This window comes from Myodes glareolus, chromosome 18 (assembly GCF_982192425.1).
Source record: "Myodes glareolus chromosome 18, mMyoGla1.1, whole genome shotgun sequence".
NCBI classification, from domain to species: Eukaryota; Metazoa; Chordata; class Mammalia; order Rodentia; family Cricetidae; genus Myodes; species Myodes glareolus.
The window spans coordinates 4,261,341-4,283,186 of NC_142043.1; the positions used below are offsets into that span (position 1 = coordinate 4,261,341).

A 21,846-nucleotide genomic window follows, 5' to 3' on the forward strand; every position below is an offset into this window, starting at 1 on the left:
AGGTATATTCTTTCCTATTTGTGTGGAGTGTTCTATAGGTATCTGTTAAGTCCATTTGATTCAATACCTCCAATAATTCTCTTATTTCTCTGTTTGGTTTTTGTCTGATTGACCTGTCCATTGTTGAGAGATGTGTGTTTAAGTCTCCTACTATTAGAGTGTGTGGTTTGATGACTGCCTTGTGTTCTAGAAGAGTTTCTTTTACATATGTGGGTGCCTTTATATTCGGGGCATAGATATTCAGGATTGAGACTTCTTACTGATGAATTTTTCCTGTTATGAGTATGAAATGTCCATCTCCATGTCTTCTGATTGATTTCAGTTTGAAGTTGACTTTATTAGATATTAGAATGGCCACACCCATTTGTTTCTTAGGTCCATTTGCTTGGAAAACCTTTTCCCAACCCTTTACTCTGAGTAGATGTCTGTCTTTGTTGTTGAGGTGGGTGTGTTTCTTGTAAACAGCAGAATTTTGGATCCTGTTTTCATATCCAATCTCTTAGTCTGTGCCTTTTTATAGGTGAATTGAGTCCATTAATATTAAGTGATATTAATGACCAGTGGTTGTTGACTCTGGTCATTTTTTGGGGGGTATTAGAGTGTATATGTTTTCCTTCTTTGAGTTGTGCTTGTGAAGGGTCGCTAGATGTCTGAGTTATTGTAGGCAGTGTAGGGAATGTTGGATTCCTTGGGTTGTGATTTTCCTTCTAATATTCTCTTTAAGGCTGGATTTGTAGCTACATATTGTTTAAATTTATTTTTATCCTGGAATATTTTGTTTTCTCCATTGATAGTGAACAATAGCTTGGCTGGATATAGTAGTCTGGGCTTGCATCCATGGTCTCTTAGTTTCTGCAGCACCTCTATCCATGACCTTCTGGCTTTCATGGTTTCCATAGAGAAGTCTGGTATAAGTCTGATAGGTTTACCTTTATAAGTTACATGACCTTTTTCCTTTGCAGCTCTTAATATCCTTTCTTTAATCTGAATGTTTTGTGTTTTCATTATTATATGGTGAGGGGATTTTTTTTCTGATCCAGTCTATTCGGTGTTCTATATGCTTCTTGAATCTTCATAGCAATATTGTTCTTTAGGTTGGGAAAGTTTTCTTCTATAATTTTGTTGACTATATTTTCTGGACCTTTGATCAGCAATTCTTCTCCTTCTTCTACTCCAATTATTCTTAGATTTGGTGTTTTTATTATGTCCCAGATTTCCTGAATGTTTTATGATGAGAAATTGTTGGATTGGCTGTTTTCTTTGGTCAGAGCGTTTATTTTCTCTATGGTGTCTTCATAATCTGAGATTCGTTCTTCTATCTCTTGTATTCTATTGGTTATGCTTGTTCCTGAAGTCTCTGTTTGTTTACCTAGATTTTCCATATCCATCCAACCCTCGGTTTGTGTTTTCTTCATTGCCTCCATTTCAGTTTTCAATTCTTGAACTGATTCCATTACCTGTTTGATTGTTTTTTCTTGGTTTCCCAGGGTATCGTTTATGAATTTACTCATTTCTTCAAACTTTTTGTATATTTCTCTTCCATTTCTTTACTCATTTCTTCAATCTTTTTGTTATATTTCTCTTCTATTTCTTTAAGTGAGTTATTCATACTCTGTTTAAGAGACTCTATTGCTTTTATAATGACACTGTTTTCTACTTCCTCTGGAATAGGGTGTTCAAGTCCTTCTGTCATAAGATTGCTGGGATCTGGGGTTTTCATATTGTTTTTCAGATTGTTGGAGGAATTCTTGCTTTGGCGCCTGCCCATCTCTTCCTTCAGATACTTTCCAGTGGCTCTTCCCTCCGCTTGGTCTTCTGCTATAGGATCAGCTCCCCTTGCTGGCCACGAGTCACTTTGCCTGCAGTCCTACCTTGCTGCAGGCAGGCTATAAAACAAAGGAAATCCCTCCCATTTGCACTCACCACCCCACCCCGGCAGTGCCCACAGAGGCTAAGTTGGAGGATTTTATGCCCCGAAAAAGGGAGAGAGTAAGGGAAGGGGTTCTTGGCTGAAAGCAGGAATGGGGTAGGAGGAGAGAGGGTTTAGCTGGGGGAAGCCACCCCTTTGGAATAGCCAGGCAGATAAGGATGGTGGGAAAATTGTGTGTTCCCTTACTGGGCCTCTCCATTGTATCTTCTGCTACAGGATCAGTGCCACTTGCTGATCAGAAATCTCCTTGCCTGCAGTCTTACCTTGCTGCAGGCAGACTATTAAAACAAAGAACCTCCCTCCTGCCCGTTTGACCTCACCACCCCCTATCTCCATTTCTTTATGGAAGTTTTTCACCTCCTGCTTAAGTTCGTCTATTATTTTCATATAGTTTCACTTAAAGTCAATTTCTTCTATTTCTTCTGGAGTAGGGTATTCAATTCTTCTTGTTTTGTGATCCCTGGCTTCTTGTGATGTCATGTTGCCTTTTGGGTTATTGGAGGAATTCTTGCACTGTCCCCTGCCCATCTCTTCCTTCAAATGCAGCCAAGAGAGTCTTGGTGTCTTGGTCCAACCTTTCCTGTGACTGACTCTGGGTGGATCTCCTCAGTGCATGTGTAGGAACTGTTCCCCTTTTGGTCGGTCTGAAAACTTGTCCTCAGCACAGCGGCAAGACTCTTGGAGGTCTAAGGACCTTGCAGACAAAAGGGTGAACTTGAGGGGGAGGGGAGAGTTGTGCAGAGCTAAGAAGCCCCTGCAGCAGGAGCTGGAGGGGCTGTGCACTCCTCTCCGGCCGGGCGGGTGCACAATTACCTTTCTGGGTGGGTAGCCTCAGTGAAGGAGCAGGACCTGTTCCTGTTCCTGGGCCAAGGACCTCCCAGACAATAGGGCAGGCTTTGGGGGGTGGGGGTGTGGGCAGGGAAGTGTGGAATAGAGAAGCCCCTGCAGCAGGAGATATTGGGGCCCAGTCCTTTTCTTTGATTTCTTTTCATAAGTTGGAAGTGTTACTGTGTGGGGTCTTGCCATCAGGTCACCATTCCCTTAAATCCATTTAGCATCAGACTTTTCTTTAAACTTTGTATCTCCAAGTACTGTACTTAGTTCCATTACGCTTCCTGACATTTCTTTTCTACTCAACTCTGTATTTTATATTTTTGCTTGCTTAGCTTACTCCTTTTTGTCATACATCTGCACAAGAGTGATTAATAATAATTATTTTACATTGTCAATACTAGGCTGTCTGGAAATTTCCTATGCCAACACTATTAATGTACAACTTTACCCTCAGCCAGATTTGTATAGTAAATGCATATTCTTTCACAAGGATAATTTCAAGGTCACTTACTAATATTCTTCTTCTCTGAAACTTCTTGGGCAAGGCCTACATAGTTCAAATTATAATCAGTACTGTCTTCTATGTTCCTATCAGTGTGGCCCATTAAGCCCTGCATTGAGTGTTCCTGTGGGATGATCTTTCTTTATGCTGTGAATATCTGTTGCTCTCATTAGTTGATAAAAAAAGCTGTTTCGGCCAATAACCAGGTAGAATAAGATTAGACAGGTACAATAAAGCTGAAGATGGAGATGTACAAGGGTGGAGCTGAAGAGACACCAGTCACCCACCAAAGAAGGAAGATGCTAACAGACTGATAATGCCACAGCCACGTGGTAATACATAGATTAATAGAAATGTGTTGATTTAAACTATAAAGCTTGTTAGTAATAAGACTTCTCAATAGATCAAACAGTTTGCAATTAATATTAAACCTCTAAGTGATTATTTTAAACATGGCCGTGGGACAGAGTGTGACCAGAGAAACCTGCTTTCACATTCAGCACCCAATGTGGGGCACAAACATCCACATAAAGCCTGAGAAAGCTTAAAAAGGGGTTCTAGAACACATAAATGGAGCCAAAACAGCTTCCTACTTGTGTCTTCATGCGGGCAACAGTACAGAGATGCCGTCGCATGTGAGCTTGAGCTACAGCATGGAGGAGTCCTGTTATGGTACACGGAGTTGTCTCCAAGCAACATAGCATACTGCTTGGCAGATTTAGCTTTTGCTCATACAGACTTGATTCTTTCAGAAATCACTTGCTTATACTTCCTGCTTATTCAGGTAATATTATTGCACTCAGATATTTGATGGAGAAATGTAGATAGTTATAATTGTTTTCCTTAGTTATGATAAAAGATAAATTAGATATGAAGTTTAGAAGTCACAAAGATAGGATGGATGGTGGAGTATTTTCTTTAATCTTTCCAAATACAAGTAGACTGTATATTTTCTCTGGTTCTTGTTTACATACAACTGTTTTGTCATATGCAATTTTACTATGTTAAAAGATAAACCTTCTTTTCATTAGGCATGGTCTTTCTATCTGCTGTGAATATTTGTTTCTCTCATTGGTTGACACCAAAACTGTTTGGCCAATAGGTAGGCAGAACAAGGTTAGAGAGGTACAATCAAACAAAAGACAGAGATAAAAAAGGGCTCAGTTAAAGAGATGCTAACCATCTGTCCTAGAAGCAAGATGCCAGCAGACCAGTAACACCCTTACCACATGGCAATACATAAATTAAAAGAAATGGTTTAATTTACGTTGTAAAAGCTAGTTAGTAATAAGCCTGCTCAATAGGCCAAACAGTTTGTAATTAGTATTAACACTCTGAATGATTATTTTCAATGCAACTGCTGGGCAAAGTGGGACTGAAGAAGCCTCCTTTTATAGACTGTCCAAACATTTATGTTTTTTAAGGTCCCAAAGTCTTTCACATACCTTCAACAAACAGCATGATCATGCCTGTGACAACAACTCTGTCTTAGGCACTGTTAGAAATTCTATCTTAGTTGTTGTTATATTTCCATAAAGAGAAACCATGATCAAGGAAACTCTTATAAAAGAAAACACTCACTTGATGGCTTGCTTTTAGTTTTAGAGGGTTAGTCCATGATCATCATGGTGGCAGGCAGACAGGCATATCACCAAGCAGCAGCTGAAAGCTTTATTTCCGCAGTAGGCAGAGAAAGAGAGAGAGAGAGAGAGAGATTGGGCCTTTTGAAACTTCAAAGCCCATTCCCAGTTACACACTTTCTACAACAACCCACATCTACTTCAATAAGGCCTCACCTCCTAGTCCTTCTAAATAGTCTTTCAAATAGTGCCACTCTCTGATGACTAAGCATCCAAATACATAAATCTTTTGGGACCATTCTTATTTAAATTACTGCAATGGTAAAAACAAACAAACAACCAGACCTTAGAAACAACATAACAGAAAGAATCAACATTAAAGATATTTATGTATTTAGAACATTAAACATGTACTCAGTGTTGGCCTCTGCCATGGTAAAGAAAGAATGAGTCATCCTAGGAAAAATAATGCCAACTTTGTCATCTCATGTTGCAAAGACTATGAAAGAGCTAAGAGACGAGACGAGTGACTGATAAGAAAGCTAAGAGTTGCTGGCTACATCAAAAGATGTAAAACTTACGCTGACTTCTGTTTTAATTGCTGTGAAAACATACCATGATCATAGCCACTCTTATAAAGAAATGCATTTAAATGGGATGGCTTATAGTTTTAAAGATTTAGTCCATTATTATCATGGTGGGACATGATGGCATCCAGGCAGACATGGTGTTGCAGAAGGCGCTGATAGTTCTATGTCTTGACCAACAGGCAACAGAAAACTGTCTCAGACAGTGGGCCTAGCTAAAGTATATGAGACCTCAAGACTCACTTCCACACTTCCTCCATAAGGTCACACCTTCAAGATCATGCCTCCTAACAGTGATACTCCCTTTGGAGGACATTTTCTTTCAAAGCACCACAGCACCTCACTTATTTATCAAATTGCATATTATTCTTATCTTGTTTTGCATGTTAGAATTTACTAAATCATTAGAAGGTAGAATCTGAATCAGAACTCAGGAATGTTCAATTAAAATCTGTGAATATTCTAAGCTTTTCAAAGAGGCAAAACAAAATACTTGGGAAAGTCTCAAAGACTCTGGATTATAGAGTCTAGATATAAGATCATAATTAACTTTCTGGAAGCTAATTATCTGTCTGTCCAAAAGTCTAGATATGAGATCATAATTAACTTTCTGGAAGAACAAGCTGGGCCAGGAGTTGCATTATGTAGTGATATTTCATTTGCATTTTAATAAATAAAGTTTGCCTGAAGATCAGAGAGTAGAACAGTTCCACTGGTCAGTCCTACAGACCAGTCAGTGGTGATTGCCAGTAGTCACACTAGTTTGCTATAGAAACTGGACAGTAGTGGTATATGCCTTTAATCTTAGCCCTAGAGAGGAAAATAAGACAGGAGGAAACAGCTCACAGACACAGTCTCTCTGAGAATTCCTGGAGGCAGAATTGCCATTTTGGACTGAGATAGCAAAATAGCCAGTGATTGGCTGTTTTGCTTTTCTGACCTGTAGGTTGAGCCCCAATATCTGTCTTTGGATTTTTATTAATCATGCTTCAGCATTACTCAAGTAGATAAAAGGATGCTGTCAAAAACAGGGTGTGAGTACAGACAGTTAGGAACAATATTATGATCTAAGTGGTAGACAACTCCTTGGTGGGTGGAAGCTAAGGAACACCATAAAATCACACCTTGCAAGAGATCTCATGAAAGAGGTTTATTGGGTGAGGTAGGTGTACAGAGGTTGCCTCTGAGTGAGGGTGGAAAGACAAAGAGAGCAGGGAGAGAAAGTTCTTTCATTTTATAAGGGGATATAGCACCTCCTCACAGGAAGGATTCAAGACTTGTGGTGACAATGGAAATGTGTCACATCTTGGTGGCTGATGATGACATGTCCTTTTGTTGCTAGGTCACTAAAAGTGGACTTAGGAGTGGGATTTATTGCAATCACTCCCTCATATTTATTACAAATGATGACAAAGTATTTAGGTGTGACTGGTGGGAGCCCCATGCTTTTCAGATTGCTTCCTGTTGTCTGGGGCTGTCAACATCTTCACTGTCAGAGCATATTCTGGAGTCATGAGCTTCAGGCTCTGTGACGAGAAACTGGTAGTCCTGTAACAATAACTGATTAAATGTTTGATTAGAGAGTTTTTGAATTTGTTAATGGAGGAGCAATTGATAAAGCAGGGTGTGATTAGTAGAAGCAAGAACACTAGGTGAGGGATCAGGAAGGGAAGTATCCACTTCCATATGAAGTACTCAAGGGCCCCGGAGCTGGAAGCATCAAGTTGTTTTTGACATTTTTGTAGGTGTATTTGAAGTTTTTGGATTTTGCTGTTTTTTTAAATCATACTTTGTTAGTTGCCAAAGATGCAGCATTTTGAAGTCCCACCAATTTTGAAGTATCACTGCTACTAAAGAGTCAATTTGTTCTTGAAGGGTTTGGGCCCCTTGCTAAAGTATGGTTTGGGCCCCTTGCTAAAGGTCCTGGATGAACTGTGGGAAAAAACCTGATGACTCAAGGCCAGGGAGGTCAGTAAAGCTGCTGTTCTAGTGGAGACACCTATATTTATTTCTGCAACAGCCAGAAAGGACAGGACTTGGATCATCCTTCTATTACAACAGACAGCTATTGAGTCCATGACTGGAATCAGTATGGCTTTTTCTCCATGTATTACCTCCAACTTGGGGACGAGAAACACAAGCACTCAAACTCCTGACCAACTAACAGGTAGGCAATGATAGACTTGAGAACTACAAAAACTGAGGTGTTTCAACAGTAGAGCACTGAGCTGGGGTGGGATGTCAAGGTTTAATATTTTGTTGTAGTCTAGGTGATTTAATGCTCCTACAAAATGTGTTCCAGATGCCTTAAAGTAGTTTTCCATGCCAAAGAGGGTGAAAAGAAAAAAAGGTAGGGACTCATGGCAATACTGGACTCAAGGCAGTTGGTTTAAGGGGAGGTAAGATTAGAAGTTGTAAGTGACTGTGTTGAGCTAGTCCCAAGAGGAGCACACAGCCAGCGATCCCCAAAGCAGCCAGGTTGGGTGACATTAAGAAGCCAGTAGGCAAAGATCAGAGTCTGAAGATGGAAATGAAGTGACAGGTTTGCATTGTTTAGGAGAAGGGAAGTTGAAGAGATTATGATCTTGAAAGAATGTTGAATTATCTTCCCTGCCTCCCCTATCTCCAAGGCTTGAGGAATTGGGATATATTTTCTCTGGATTTTAGTTGTGATCCCTGTATGCCAGGAGTTGAGAAAAACAGTAGAGCTTATGGACAGCAGCCTGGGATCCCATAGGTCCACGATATAAGAAGTAGAGGGCCCCATCTTGTTGATAGAAGAGGAAATTGTAGCGAGGATGTATATGTGGCAAATGTTATTAGCAAGACCAGTGTGGGCAGCCTCTGTATCTGTCTTGACACTCTTTGCAATAGCCTCTCTCTGGTTACAGAGAAAACAGGCAAAAAAGTCAATAAATAAAGGGTGGATATGTGGTGTTGGGGATTTTAATTGATTCCTCATAGCCTGCTATAGAACAATTTCCCAACCCTTTTTTGGAAGGACTGTTAAAAATGAGGGTTTCCTGAACCCCAGATCTCCACATGTAAGAGTTTCCTGGAGGAAGAGGAGGAAGCATCTGTGTCCAATCCAGTAGAGTCAAGCATGGCTGTCAGGGTAAAGCCTCCTTCTGGAACTAGAAACAAGGTGGTCCATCTTAGTCTTCTGAAACTTGAGGAAGCAGGGTCCTTTTGGGGTTCATGTGTAGGAAGGGAAGTAATCTTGAGGAAGAGAAGTAAAGATCTTGAGGTGGGAATAATCCAAAGAGGAAGACCCTCACATTAAGCAGCTGTGGGGGTTGCAGGAATCACCTTGAAGGGGCCTCACTATTTAGGAGACGGAGGGAAGGACCTTGATTTGGGGAAGAGAGAAGGACCTGTTCCCAAAGCTGGTTGAAGATGGACAGGAGTTGGCATATGTCTGTGGTAGGCAGTGCTCAGTAAATTTCCATAGGAGGGAATGAAGATGCCAGAATAAGAGAGTGAGGAGGTGCTTAGGGAGAGGTGAGGGTTTGGGGGAAAGACCAGGAGTCAGAATCAGCTGTCTGGACATGAGCTCAATCAGCGGGGGTGAAGAAAGGTTGCTTGGGGAGAGCCCGTAGCCCAGGAAAGACCAGCAGTAGAAGCTATACCAGTGAAGGTGAAGTTCTAGTGAGTTCTAGTGACAGTTTGACAAGGTTTTTGTTTGTTCGTTTGTTTGTTTTTTTTTAAAGCAGTTAGTTTGGTCTATACCTTTCCCGGGGTGTCTGGGGATAGCATGGGTTATGGACATGTGAAGGATTATTGAGGGCTTTGGATAGGGTTTGAGAAATCTAGGAAGTGAATTCAGGGCCAATGTCCAACTGGTGGGAGGCAGGGATTCCAAACTTGGGAATGATTTCCATGAGGAGGAGGTCAGAGATGGTCTGAGCCCATTTGTTGGTGGTGGGAAATACCTCTATCCACCCTGAGAATGTGTTCACCAAGACTAGGAGGTACCTAAAGCATCAGACTGTGGGCATGCTGGTAAAGCAGGTTGTTAGTCAGTTCCAGGGAGATGATCTCTGGTCTAGGAAGTATGAAAAGAGGAGCTTCAAAAATTGGAGTTGTGGTCTGATATATGACGTACTATACAAGAGGTATTAATAGCCCTTAAGAAATGTAAATCCTCGGGGATATGCTGCAGGTAGGCAGTAATGAAGTGAAACAAGGCTTTTCTATCAGGGTGAAAGAGCTGGTGCAGATAGGACAAAATTTGTTAAGTGTCAAGGGTAATAGTGGGGATGTGGGTTGCAATACAAGAATTTCTGTGGTGATTGAGAATGGTCAGGGCTTCCAAAGGCTGTTGCTCTAACTGCCTCATTGGCTTAGTTATTTCCCTTAGAGATGATGGAATTGTTGGCATGGACTGGATGTGGAAAATTCTTTAGCCATGGGGAGCTCATGGCCATAATTTGGTCTGAGTTGTTACTGATCCTCCTTTTGTTATAAGTAGTTCAAGCTCTTTTCAGATGGCAGCATGGGACAGGAGGATATGAAAGGCTGATTTAGAGTCTGTGTAGACACTTAGGGATTGTCTTTGTGACACTCGGAAGGGGCAGGTGAGAACTATTAGTTCAGTCTGCTGATTAGTGGTGAGGGCAGGTGGGTGCTGCGCTTCAACTACCTCAGTACCTGATCCTGTGCCCCCTTTTGGGGCACTCCTGTGTAAAAAGGAGGTGCTGTGTTTGTACCATGTATAAATGACCTAGGACAATGTTCTCCCTCCCTCCCTCCCTCCCTCCCTCCCTCCCTCCCTCCCTCCCTCTCTCTGTCTCTCTGTCTCTGTCTCTGTCTCTGTCTCTGTCTCTCTCTCTCTGTGTGTGTGTGTGTGTGTGTGTGTGTGTGTGTGTGTGAGGGGTGGGGCAATGGTTTCGACATAAGAATGGGGGGGAGTGGCCTGTGTGTGGTCGAGGAAGAAGATTTGAAAGTGAAGGGTGGACATAATTGGAAAATAAGCATGGCATCTTCCACTAGTACCATCTGAAGAGAAAGAATCCAGAAGGGAGGTAGTGTTTGTAAGTCTTTATAAATTAAAGGTACATCTGAGACAGTTTTTGTCATGGAGAAGATAGTAATAGGTGGGCTAAAAGTAGGTTTTGCAATTCCTGAATGAGGAACTCCGCAGCTGCTAAAGTGTATAGGGAGGCTGCCCATCCCTGGATGGCACAGGGTTAAGAAAGGGAAAAGGAGGGACTTCAGAAATGTAAGAAACCACCTATTCCTAGGAATGATAAAATCTTCTTTTTGCAAGGGATTAGATTGCATATTTTCTATCCAAGGTAATGGCTTTTTTGGTCGGGGTAACGGTTTGTCCCCAGTAGGTGACCTGAGAAGTGGAGAGTTGGACCTTAGATGGTGAGACTCTATAGTACAAGCTGGACAAGACATTTAGAAGAGCAGAGGTGCTGGTGTTGGTCTGAATTGTTTTTTTTTAAACATACAGATTGCAGAGGAGAAGGTCATCTTAATTATGTATGAGTTTAGATTTGAGGAGAGACAGTGAGAGTAGATCAGAGGCTGGGTCTGGTCAAATAGGTGTGGGTTGTCCTGAAACTCCTGAGGTAGAAATGTGGGTGTTAGGGTCAATCCAGATGAAAGTAAAAATGTTGTGGGATTGGGTGTCAAGGGGTGATAGAGAAAAAATATTATTGAGGATATTATTGAGGTCCAGATTGAGAAATGGAGGTCCCTGAAGGCACAGTGGAAAGTACTTGTAAGGGTTGATTATGGTAGGGTAGGGTTGGATCACTGCAGAACTGACAAACAGAGATCATGAACCAGGTGATAAGTCCTGTTGGCTTTTTCAAACTGCAAATATAGGGGTGTTAAAAGGAGAATATGTGAGGTGAAGTAGTTTTCTCTTTCCCCCTTTCCCTCCCTATCATTCAGAGATGATAGGCATAAACCCACTGAGGCTCTGGGGTGAGAGTGGACACTGGGCTTGGGTGATATACTGGGTCATGCCCTGTAATTGATGATGATATGGAGAATGGTATTTGGCAACAGCTGGGAGGTTGGCAATGGAAATGACAAGTTGAAACCAGTATGCTGGGGGTCTAGGAGAATGACAAAAGGAGCTGCTACAAATCTGGGGCCATGTGAATTGGGGGAGCAAAGAAAATAGAGATTGCCACTTCGGCTAGAAGATGGCTTCCTAGTAAAAGGACAGGACTAGGTTGGCACCACTAGGGAAAAATGGGTAAGAGGAATGCCCCTGAAAATGCAATTGAGTGCTGGGGTCTGGCAAAGTTGGTAAGGTTGTCTCCCTACCCAGACAAAAGGCAAACAAGGAGCAGTGGGTTCCCAAAACTCTATCAAGACTGAGTAAGTGGTCTCAGTGTCTAGGAGGAAGGAGATGGGTCACCTTGATACCACAATGCCTACCTGGAGCTCTCTGTAGGAGATGACAGAGGTCAGGACAAGGAAATCTGGGACCCCTTCAGTAGTCCATGGCCAGTCCTTAAATGTCAGATGTAGGGTGATTTTGGTTCTGGTGCCCTTGTACCATGAAGGACAGAGGGGCACTCAGCCCAATGCCCCGCTTAATAGCACTTTGGACATGGGCAGGAGAGCTTGTGCAGGTTAGAACAGACCCAGCACCAGTGACTCTTCTGATCATAACTGAAACAGGGACCCGGTGATCCTTGATCCTTAAGGAGGCAAAAAATTCTGGGAAGTAGCTGAAGCTGGTTGAATGGCCTTGGTCAGTATTTGGTATTTCTGTTTATGGATTTTTTTCATCTTTCCCATGGTACACCTTAAAGGCTAGCAATGACTTCTGCCTGTTTAGTCAGTGATCCTCTCTCCAAATGCTAAAGTTTGGCCCTAATGTTAGGAAAACTCTGGGAAAATAAATAGGTCTTAAGGGGTTGTTTATCTTCTGGGTTTTGGGGGGTCTAGATTGGTATACTATAAAATGGCCTTTGTGAGGAATTCTAGGAACTCAGATGGATTTTCCTGTTTGTCCTGGATGACTTCCTGGAGTTTCTCATAGTTTACTGGTTTAAGCATGGCCTTATGAGACCTTTCAGGAGGCAAGTTATAAACAGACCTCTAACTAGAGTGCCTACTGGGGTATTGTAGTTCCATTGGGAATCACAGTTAGGGACCACTGCAGTCCCGAATGGGTGTCCTGTGGTAGTGTGGTGGGTTTCACCTGCATGTACTCTAGCCTGCTCCCAAACTTTCCTGTTTTCCTTCAGAAGCAGGATTTCAGTTGAAATCGTGTGTGTGTGTGTGTGTGTGTGTGTGTGTGTGTGTGTGTGTGTGTGTGTATGTGTGTGTGTGTGTCTAAGGTGAGACTATAGGGTTGGATGATATACTGGAATTCTGTAATGAAATTAGAGAATGTAAAGGAAACAATTTTTTTTTTCTATTTGAGAGAGTTTACTTAATGAAAAGGGAAAATGTAACTTGACCATGCCTTCCACCCTGGCAACCTCCTGCAAAGGGAAAAGTGTGAGTGAGTTAGACTGGATAGGGAGGGATTGAGGGGGTCACCCTGCAGAGTGGGAGCAAACAGTGGGAAGAGTGAAGGCTGCTAGTGGCGTGAAAGTGGGTACCAGAGTGGGAAGGTTAGAACAACACATGTTGCTGGGGAGGGAGAAGACGAGACCAAAGGAGCCGAAGTAGGTAAAGGAGCTGTGGGTTGGAGATGGTTAGGGGCAGAGTAATTGTTAGTAGATCAAGAGTGGGGGAGGATTTCTCTGGTTCAGACTTCATGACTAGAAGGAGCTGAGTAAGGGAACAGAAAGAGCAAAGGGAAGGCTTGGAGTGAAGATATGAGAAAACCTGGACAAAGGAACCCCTGCCCCATGTTTGCCTGATTGTCACAGCTGTAAATGTCCTGAATGATAATGGAATCTAGAGGACCATTAGGTGGCTATTTGTCTAGTTATCTAAGGTGTATTGAGGCAATAGCTGCAAAGGCAGAGAAATTTAGAGGCCTTTAAGTCAGGTGCTAGGTGTAGAGGTGTGAGGTTTTCCAAAACGGTGGAAATGTGTTGCATCTTGGTGCGGATATAGAGTAGTGCTGTTGCCAGGTTGCTAAAAATTGGCTCAGGGAGGGGCTTTTCCAACAAACAGGGCTGTGAGAATGATGTCATGCACATCTTGAACCACCATTTTGAATTTCCACACAGTCAATATGTAATTTAGAAGCTGAGGGACAAGCCTTTGAGACTAGACTCTCATCTCAGCTCTTCTACATACACTGAACATAGAATCTCAAGGGTATAAATGGAGCTGCAAATTCTGCAGTTATTGGTATAAGATTATGATGTAAACAAATATCTCAGTGGACAGATCTACATGAAATTTAGAGATCATGTAAGCTAATCATTTTGGTCAGAGGGTTATGAACACTGAATAACAGTACAAAAGGTTGAGTTCTACTCAGTTATATTATAACTGGACAGTCTAAGGAAATAGCAAAACAGAAGCAACCAAGCCTAACCTGCTTTTGTTTTGTTTTTCTGATCCTGTTTAAAAGAGAGATCATAGGTTTTCAACTACAGATGAGGATTCTGTTTTACTTTATGCCATATTTCCCAAGCAACCCACCTTGAAGTGAGTTAGTACTCTTTTTTTTTATTTCATTTTGTTTTGTTTTGTAAGTCTTTCAAGGAGAAATTGGCTTCTGCTCAACTGAAAGAATAAATGTCCCATTTTGATTGCACAAGTTTTCACTTGCTGTGCAACAACAACTGAGGCTAATGTCATTAAAAAAAAAAAAAACTCCATTGCATTGGGTTGGAACTGGAAGGCAGGTTGACTGAGTCCTGCATCAGAGTCTAACACAAGACTGCAATGAAGATGTAGGCTGGGGTGCTGTGTAGTGTGTCCATGATTGTTGCTACTGCTGTAGCCATCACTAGAGCAAATGTCCAGTTCAAGGGTCTACTGGATTAAGATGGAATTCCAGGCTGCTGATAGCATGGGTTCTTTGCAGTTTGTAAGGCCTCAGTCCCTTATCAGATTTTTAGCCAAATTCTGTCCTCAGTGAATAAGGTACCCAAATGAAAAACCAGCAAATAGGTCACAGTCCTTTGTTATGTCATAGTGGAGGTGACATCATTTTCTCTTCTTCTTCTTCTTCTTCTTCTTCTTCTTCTTCTTCTTCTTCTTCTTCTTCTTCTTCTTCTTCTCCTCCTCCTCCTCCTCCTCCTTCTTCTTCTTTCTCCTCCTCCTCCTTCTCTTCCTCCTCCTCCTCCTCCTTCTTCTTTTCTTCTTCTTCTTTATTTGCTGGAAGAATTCATGAAGTCTAGTCCACAGTCAAGAGAGTCACAGGAAGGCATGAACACCAGAAGGCAGGCTTCTCTGGGGCCTCTCAGAAATTGGATGCCACACATTCTCTTCCTGCAGATTGTTATGTCAGAGATATCATGACATCATGATGACTGAAAATGAATACAGCTAATTACTTAGAAAATGCAGACACTCCTGCAGTTTGTTGAAAACCCTTTATAAATGAAAAATGGAGTTCTTTGCTTCCCATAAGAGAGTTATTTTATGTGAATCATTTCTGATTTCATTTAAAGCGATAAAAAGACAGCCACATAATAGCCCCTGTGTGTCTACTGTGGCCTCTAACATGGCCTTCTCCTTGAGTAACCTACTTTTAAACATGTCTCAGTGAGTAAAGAAAGTGAGGTCCCTTGATATATGGTTTTCAAAGTATGTTTACACTCCATTTGGGTCAACAATCTTGATATTTGGCAGAGATATCTGAGAAGATGATGGAAATATTTTATTTCACATTTCTTCTGTTGATATTTTGACTTACAGGATAGGGCTTTAATGAGGACAGGGTGAGAGAGGGCAACGGAAAGGGATGGGGGAGGGTAAAGAACTTTCACTAAGTCTCAAGACTTACAATGATTTAATTATTTTAAAAAAGAGATTCTAGCAATATACCTGAGAATTTGGGATGTCCCCTCCAATTTATGTTTATTCCAGAATAGTTAAAACAGGACAGGAAGACTCACATTTAACTTATGTTTTAATGAGAGAATGAGAAAAAAAAAGTTATTTGCTTGTTTTGGGTGTTTGTGTGTGAGTGCCAAGGGCATGCCACTTTATTTTGGAAAAAGAAATTTTTTTTTGGTTTTTTTTTTCAATTTTTTTTTATTAAATTATAAAAGTTTCCATTTCAGCCCCTCCTCCCAACACCCTCCCACTCCCCCAACTCCCTCTCCTCCTCCCTCTCCATCCCCTAGAGCAGTCAGGGTTTCCTGCCCTGTGGGAAGTTCAAGTTCCTCCCCCCTCCCTCCAGGTCCAGGGAAGGTGAGAGTCCAAACAGACTGGAGCGCCAAAATCCAGTATATGCAGAGGAAGCAAGTCCCAGTGTCATTATCAATGGCTTTTCAAAAAGGCTCCAGGCCAGCCACATTCAGAGAATCTGGTTGGATCACGTCCTCGTTCAGTCCCAGTCCAACAGGCCTTGGTGAACTCTCATTATATCAGTCCCCTTGTATCAGTGGGTGCTCGCATCCCTCGCAGTCCTGATTACTTTTTTTATTTTCTTCATCCTTCTGCTCCTCATTTGGACCGTGGAGTGCTCAGTTCGGTGTTCCAATATGGGTCTCCATCTGTATCGCCATCCAACGTCCGATGAAGGTTTCCTGTGCCCTTGCCTTCTTTGCTCACGTTCTCTTTCCTTCTGCCTCTCATTTGGACCTAGGGAGCTAGGTCCAGTGTTCCAACGTGGGTCTCCGCCTCCATCTCCATCCATCGCCAGATGAGGGTTCTATGGTGACATGCAAAATATTCATCAGTATGGTTGTGGGCCAAGGCCGGTTCAGGCACCCTCTCCTCTGTCCAGAGAACCATCTGGGGATCTCTCCTTGGACCGGGGATCCCCTTTATAATCAAGTCTCTTGTAAACCCTAAAATGATTCCCTTAGTTGAGGTATATACTTGCCTGATCCCATATGCATCCTTCCTCCCTCCCCCCCATCCCAGTCCCCCGATCTTTCCCCAATCCTCCCCTACTCCCTTCTCTCTAACCCTCTCCCTTTCCGACAACCCTCCCACCCCCCCATGCACCCGAGGTTACCTGGGACTCTTGTCTGTTTCCTACCTCCTGGCGGATAGCTAAATAATCTTCATCAGGTTCATCTTCTTATTTAGCTTCTCTAGGATCACGAATAATAGGCTCAAAGACCTTTAATTATGGTTAGAATCCACTTATGAGTGAATACATACCATGTTCTTCTTTTTGGGTCTTGGTTACCTCACTCAGTAAAGCGTTTTCTATTTCCATCCATTTGCATGCAAAATTCAAGATGTCATTGTTTTTTACCGCTGAGTAAAACTCTAATGTGTATATGTTCCACACCTTTTTTAACCATTCTTCTATTGAGGGGCACCTAGGCTGTTTCCAGGTTCTGGCTATTACAAATAGTGCTGCTATGAACATAGTAGAACAAATGCTTTTGTAGTATGTTAAGGAATCTCTAGGGTATATTCCCAAGAGTGGAATTGCTGGGTCCTGAGGGAGGTTGACTCCCAGTTTCCTGAGAAACCGCCACACTGATTTCCACAGTGGCTGCACAAGTTTGCATTCCCACCAACAATGGATGAGTGTTCCCCTCATTCCACATCCTCTCCAGCATAGGCTATCATTGGTGTTTTTGAGTTTGGCTATTCTGACAGGTGTAAGATGGTATCTCAAAGTGGTTTTGATTTGCATTTCCCTGATCGCTAAGGAGGTTGAGCATGACCTTAAGTGCTTTTTAGCCATTCGAAGTTCATCTGTTGTGAATTCTCTGTTCAGTTCAGTACCCCATTTTTTAATTGGGTTAATTAGAGTTTTACTGTCTAGTTTCTTGAGTTCTTTGTATATTTTGGAGATCAGACCTTTATCTGTTGAAGGGTTTGTGAAGATCTTTTCCCAGTCAGAAGGTAGCCTTTTTGTCTTACTGACAGTGTCCTTTGCTTTACAGAAGCTTCTCAGTTTCAGTAGGCCCCATTTATTTATTGTTTCTCTTATTGTCTGCGCTCCTGGGGTTCTGCTTAGGAAGTGGTCTCCTGTGCCTATATCTTGTAGACTACTTCCCACTTTCTCTTCTATCAGGTTCAAAGTGGTCGGATTAATGTTGATGTCTTTTATCCATTTGGACCTGAGTTTTGTGCATGGTGATAGATATGGATCTATTTTCATTCTTCTACAGGTTGACATCCAGTTATGCCAGCACCATTTGTTAAAGATGCTATCTTTCTTCCATTGTATAGCTTTAGCTCCCTTGTCAAAAATCAGGTGTTTATAAGTTTGTGGGTTAATACCCGGGTCTTCTATTCGATTCCATAGGTCGACATCTCTGTTGTTATGCCAATACCAAGCTGTTTTCAATACTGTTGCTCTGTAATAGAGTTTGAAGTCAGGGATGGTAATGCCTCCAGAGGTTCCTTTATTGTATAAGATTGTTTTGGCTATCCTGGGTTTTTTGTTTTGCCATATAAACTTGATTATTGTTCTCTCAAGGTCTGTGAAGAAGTTTGATGGGATTTTGATGGGGATTGCATTGAATCTATAGATTGCTTTTGGTAGAATTGCCATTTTTACTATGTTGATTCTCCCAATCCAAGAGCAGGGAAGGTCTTTCCATTTTCTGGTATCCTCCTCAATTTCTTTCTTCAAAGACTTAAAGTTCTTGTCAAATAGGTCTTTCACTTCCTTGGTTAGAGTTACCCCAAGATATTTTATGCTATTTGTGGCTATCATGAAAGGTGATGTTTCTCTGATTTCCCTCTCTGCTTCTTTATCCTTTGTGTATAGGAGGGCTACCGATTTTTTGGAGTTGATCTTGTATCCTGCCACATTACTAAAGGTGTTTATCAACTGTAGGAGTTCTTTGGTAGAGTTTTTGGGGTCGCTGATGTACACTATCATATCGTCTGCAAATAACGAAAGTTTAACTTCATCTTTTCCAATTCGAATCCCCTTGATCCCCTTATGTTGTCTTATTGCTATTGCTAGAATTTCAAGCACTATATTGAAGAGGAATGGTGAGAGTGGACAGCCTTGTCGTGTTCCTGATTTTAGTGGAAAGACTTTGAGTTTCTCTCCATTCAATTTGATGTTAGCTGACGGCTTGCTGTATATTGCTTTTATTATATTTAGGTACAATCCTTGTATCCCTAGTCACTCCAACACCTTTATCATAAATGGGTGTTGAATTTTTTCAAATGCTTTTGGAAAAAGAAATCTTGTATGCATTCCTGTCTTGTTGTCCCATAAGAGGTAAGGTATTAACTTCAAACTATTGGTGGCCCTTTAAACTTTAAGAAAAGGAGCCAGTTACTTTGACTTGTAATTTTTGAGAAATAAGAATGAAATACTATGTGCATAGGTATGTATTTCCTAGATAATCTGAGGCATACATATCCTTACAAAATCCCACATACAGACTGTGTTCAGGGAATAGGTTAGGGATGCTGAAGACAGTGTCTGAAAAATGCTAGTGGAGTTCCTGCCTGACTCTGAGCCTCAAAGTCCTGTCCTCACCCATGTTTTGCTCCTATTTGATGACAGAATTAGATGCACAAGAAAGCATGTACTTAAAGAGCCTGATGTTCTTCAGTGCTGAGGAACTGCATAATGACAGGTCTTCTTATCAGTTTGCACATTGACAATGACCATTGCCAGATCACATGGTTGCTGAGATGGAATATTGATGTCCCTCTCCTGCCTTTCCTCCCCACTTTCCAACCAAGGTTTTATGATGTCATCCCTTAAATCATTTCACCAAAATCTTCAGAACATGCTTCTAGGGAAACACAAATTGCATCTCAGAGATGAAGGAAGAAAGTGTCTAAGAAATCAAGTAGTCAAGCAGTAGAGGTGAGTTCTCACTTCATCTCTGAAGTTTCCAGACTTGGGGAGAAAATGGTTTACTTCATTTTACATGTCACAGTCCATCATCAATGGAAACAAAGGCAGGAAATCAAGATGGAAGCTTGAAGCAAAAACCACTGAGGAATGTATACTGGTCTGCACAGCTACATCATATATACACACACATATATATGGCTACAGTTAATATATACACATATATGTTTATATAAATTTGTTCCCATATCTAGGAATGGTGCTGTCCTCAGTGGGTTGGGTGTGCATAGTCAATGAACAATCAAGTAATTCTCCATTGAGTTGCCCACAGGCCAGATTGATGGGGACAAGGAGGTTCTCTCTTGTCAAGTTGACAACCAAGATTAGTTAGTCATCACACTCTATAAAGGATTATCATGGCAGGAACCTGAGTAACATTAAAATAAAAAGTAATTTCTAATGATAGAAGAATCCTTTCTGTATAATATGCTGTCAGAGTGTGTTACATGAGTAGGGTGGCCCTTTGTTCCAGGCACTGGGCTAGCTTACACCCAAAATAATGACACAGAAATTGTATTAATTAAATCGCTGCTTGGCCCATTATCTCTAGCCTTTTATTGGCTAACTCTCACATCTTGATTTAACCCATTTCTAATAATCTGTATATCACCACAAGGTCGTGGCTTACTGGGAAAGATTCAACACGTCTGACCTGGCGGCTCCATGGCAGCTTTCCCACTCTGCTTTCTTCCTCCCAGAATTCAGTTCTGTCTTCTCCGCCTACCTAAATTTTGCCCTATTAGAACAAACAGTTTCTTATTAATCAACCAATGAAAGCAACACACAAATGAAAGTATACCAAGAGTGTACTGTCTCTCTAATCATATCCCAGGTGGCGTCTTATTTTCTGTGTCAGATGAGTAAGGTGTTACTGTTATGAATGATAATTCTGTTATGGCAGACAGTGGTATAGTTACACATTGAAAATTGAAGCTCTGATGCCTGAGTAAAACAATCATTTGAAATAAACACCAGTGAAGCCTTGGAACTACTATCTTCAGTCTTGGGAACTTGATGTCACAGGATCTACAGTGGTGATCTTATGCTATAGTCAATAACCATTTTTTCTCAAGCTCAGCCTCATAAGCCATCCTAGGACAGCACTTTGATAAACATGTTCCTGGCCTACACTGCAGAACTAGGCCAGATGGTGGGTCCGAAGTAGATTCTAATTCGAGGACATGTGACAGGCCCCATCTCTCAACATGGTTTAAAATAAGGAATAGTTCAAGGAGAAAGTGATGAGTATTCGGGAAGAAACTGGTGAGCATCTTATGATAGAGACACCATTGCTATGCACAAGTTCCTCCTACCTAACATTCCCTTCAGTTGACACCTCCTGTCTATGATGGAGTTGTATTTTATATATGGGGCTCAAGTTCCACTTGAGTATCAGAAGCAGAGGTGACTATTTGAACTGACTCCACAGGTAGTCTGATTAGAGTACCAAGAGATGTCATAACTTATTTTGGGCAACAGGTTGCCAAGACAACATTCAGGAATGGAGATGCTAATTTCTCAACATCACTACAAAGGTTAGCAAGGGGCCCAACAGACCTTAAGCACATTGGCCTTGTGGTTGCAGTGACAACAGGTAGTTTTCTGAGCAGGACAGTCATGTATGTACCCCTCAGCACTGTTCAGCCATGACCTGCCTGTTGAGCTCTGGGATAATTCTCTCTTGGGACAATAAATCACAGTGAAAGAGAGCACTATAGCTAGAGTTCAAGGGCAGTGCCCAGGGGAATATGACACTCTTCACCCTAAAGGGAATTCCTAAATAAAATAGTTCTTTCAATTAATTTGTTCTCAAAAATAAAAAGCATGTGCACACTTTTAAGTCTCACTTTCTTCAAATTTATTAATTGTTATGTTCACATATATCACACATGCTTTACTTTTTTGAGAGAGACAGAGAGAGAAAGAGAGAGAGAGAGAGAGAGAGAGAGAGAGAGAGAGAGAGAGAGAGAGAGAGAGAGAGAGAGAGAGACTGTCCAGCCCAATCTGTGAAACCCACTCTTCGATGCGGGTGCGCGCTTCCCGAACCGAGTCCACGAGAATGGATCAATATCCTGGGAGTTGAACGGACACACACAGAGAGACCAGGCTCATTCACCCAAGGAGTAAATGGCAGCTTTATTAAGCGCAATTCGGGTATATATACTTGGAGGCAGAAGGACGAGTGCCCCCTTCCATCCGGAACAGGGAAAGAGGGTGCCAGGCGCCCGGTGCCACCGGCTAGAGAGCAGCTGTGGTGTCAGATGTCAGACAGATTAGGCTCCTTGCTTGCAGGTGGAATTACCATAACAAAAGAGGACCAGGCTCTCTCTAAACTAATCCCCCAAGCTGGCGCAGTGAGCAGAGAAGCCAGGAAGTCAGAGGAAAAACAGCCCTGCATAGCACCTCGAAGAAAGGAAAAAACCCGGGTACCAACAAGAGACTAGAGGTTTAGTCAGCTCTAGCATCAAATTCCCTCAAGTCCCAGGCTCTTCTCTCCATATGGA

At 41.9% G+C, this 21,846-nt stretch overlaps 1 pseudogene; it reads right to left on the bottom strand.

Moving 5' to 3' along the window:
• LOC146890712 (R3H domain-containing protein 2-like) overlaps nt 1-21,846 on the bottom strand; it is a 37,241-nt pseudogene that overhangs the window by 13,265 nt on the left and 2,130 nt on the right.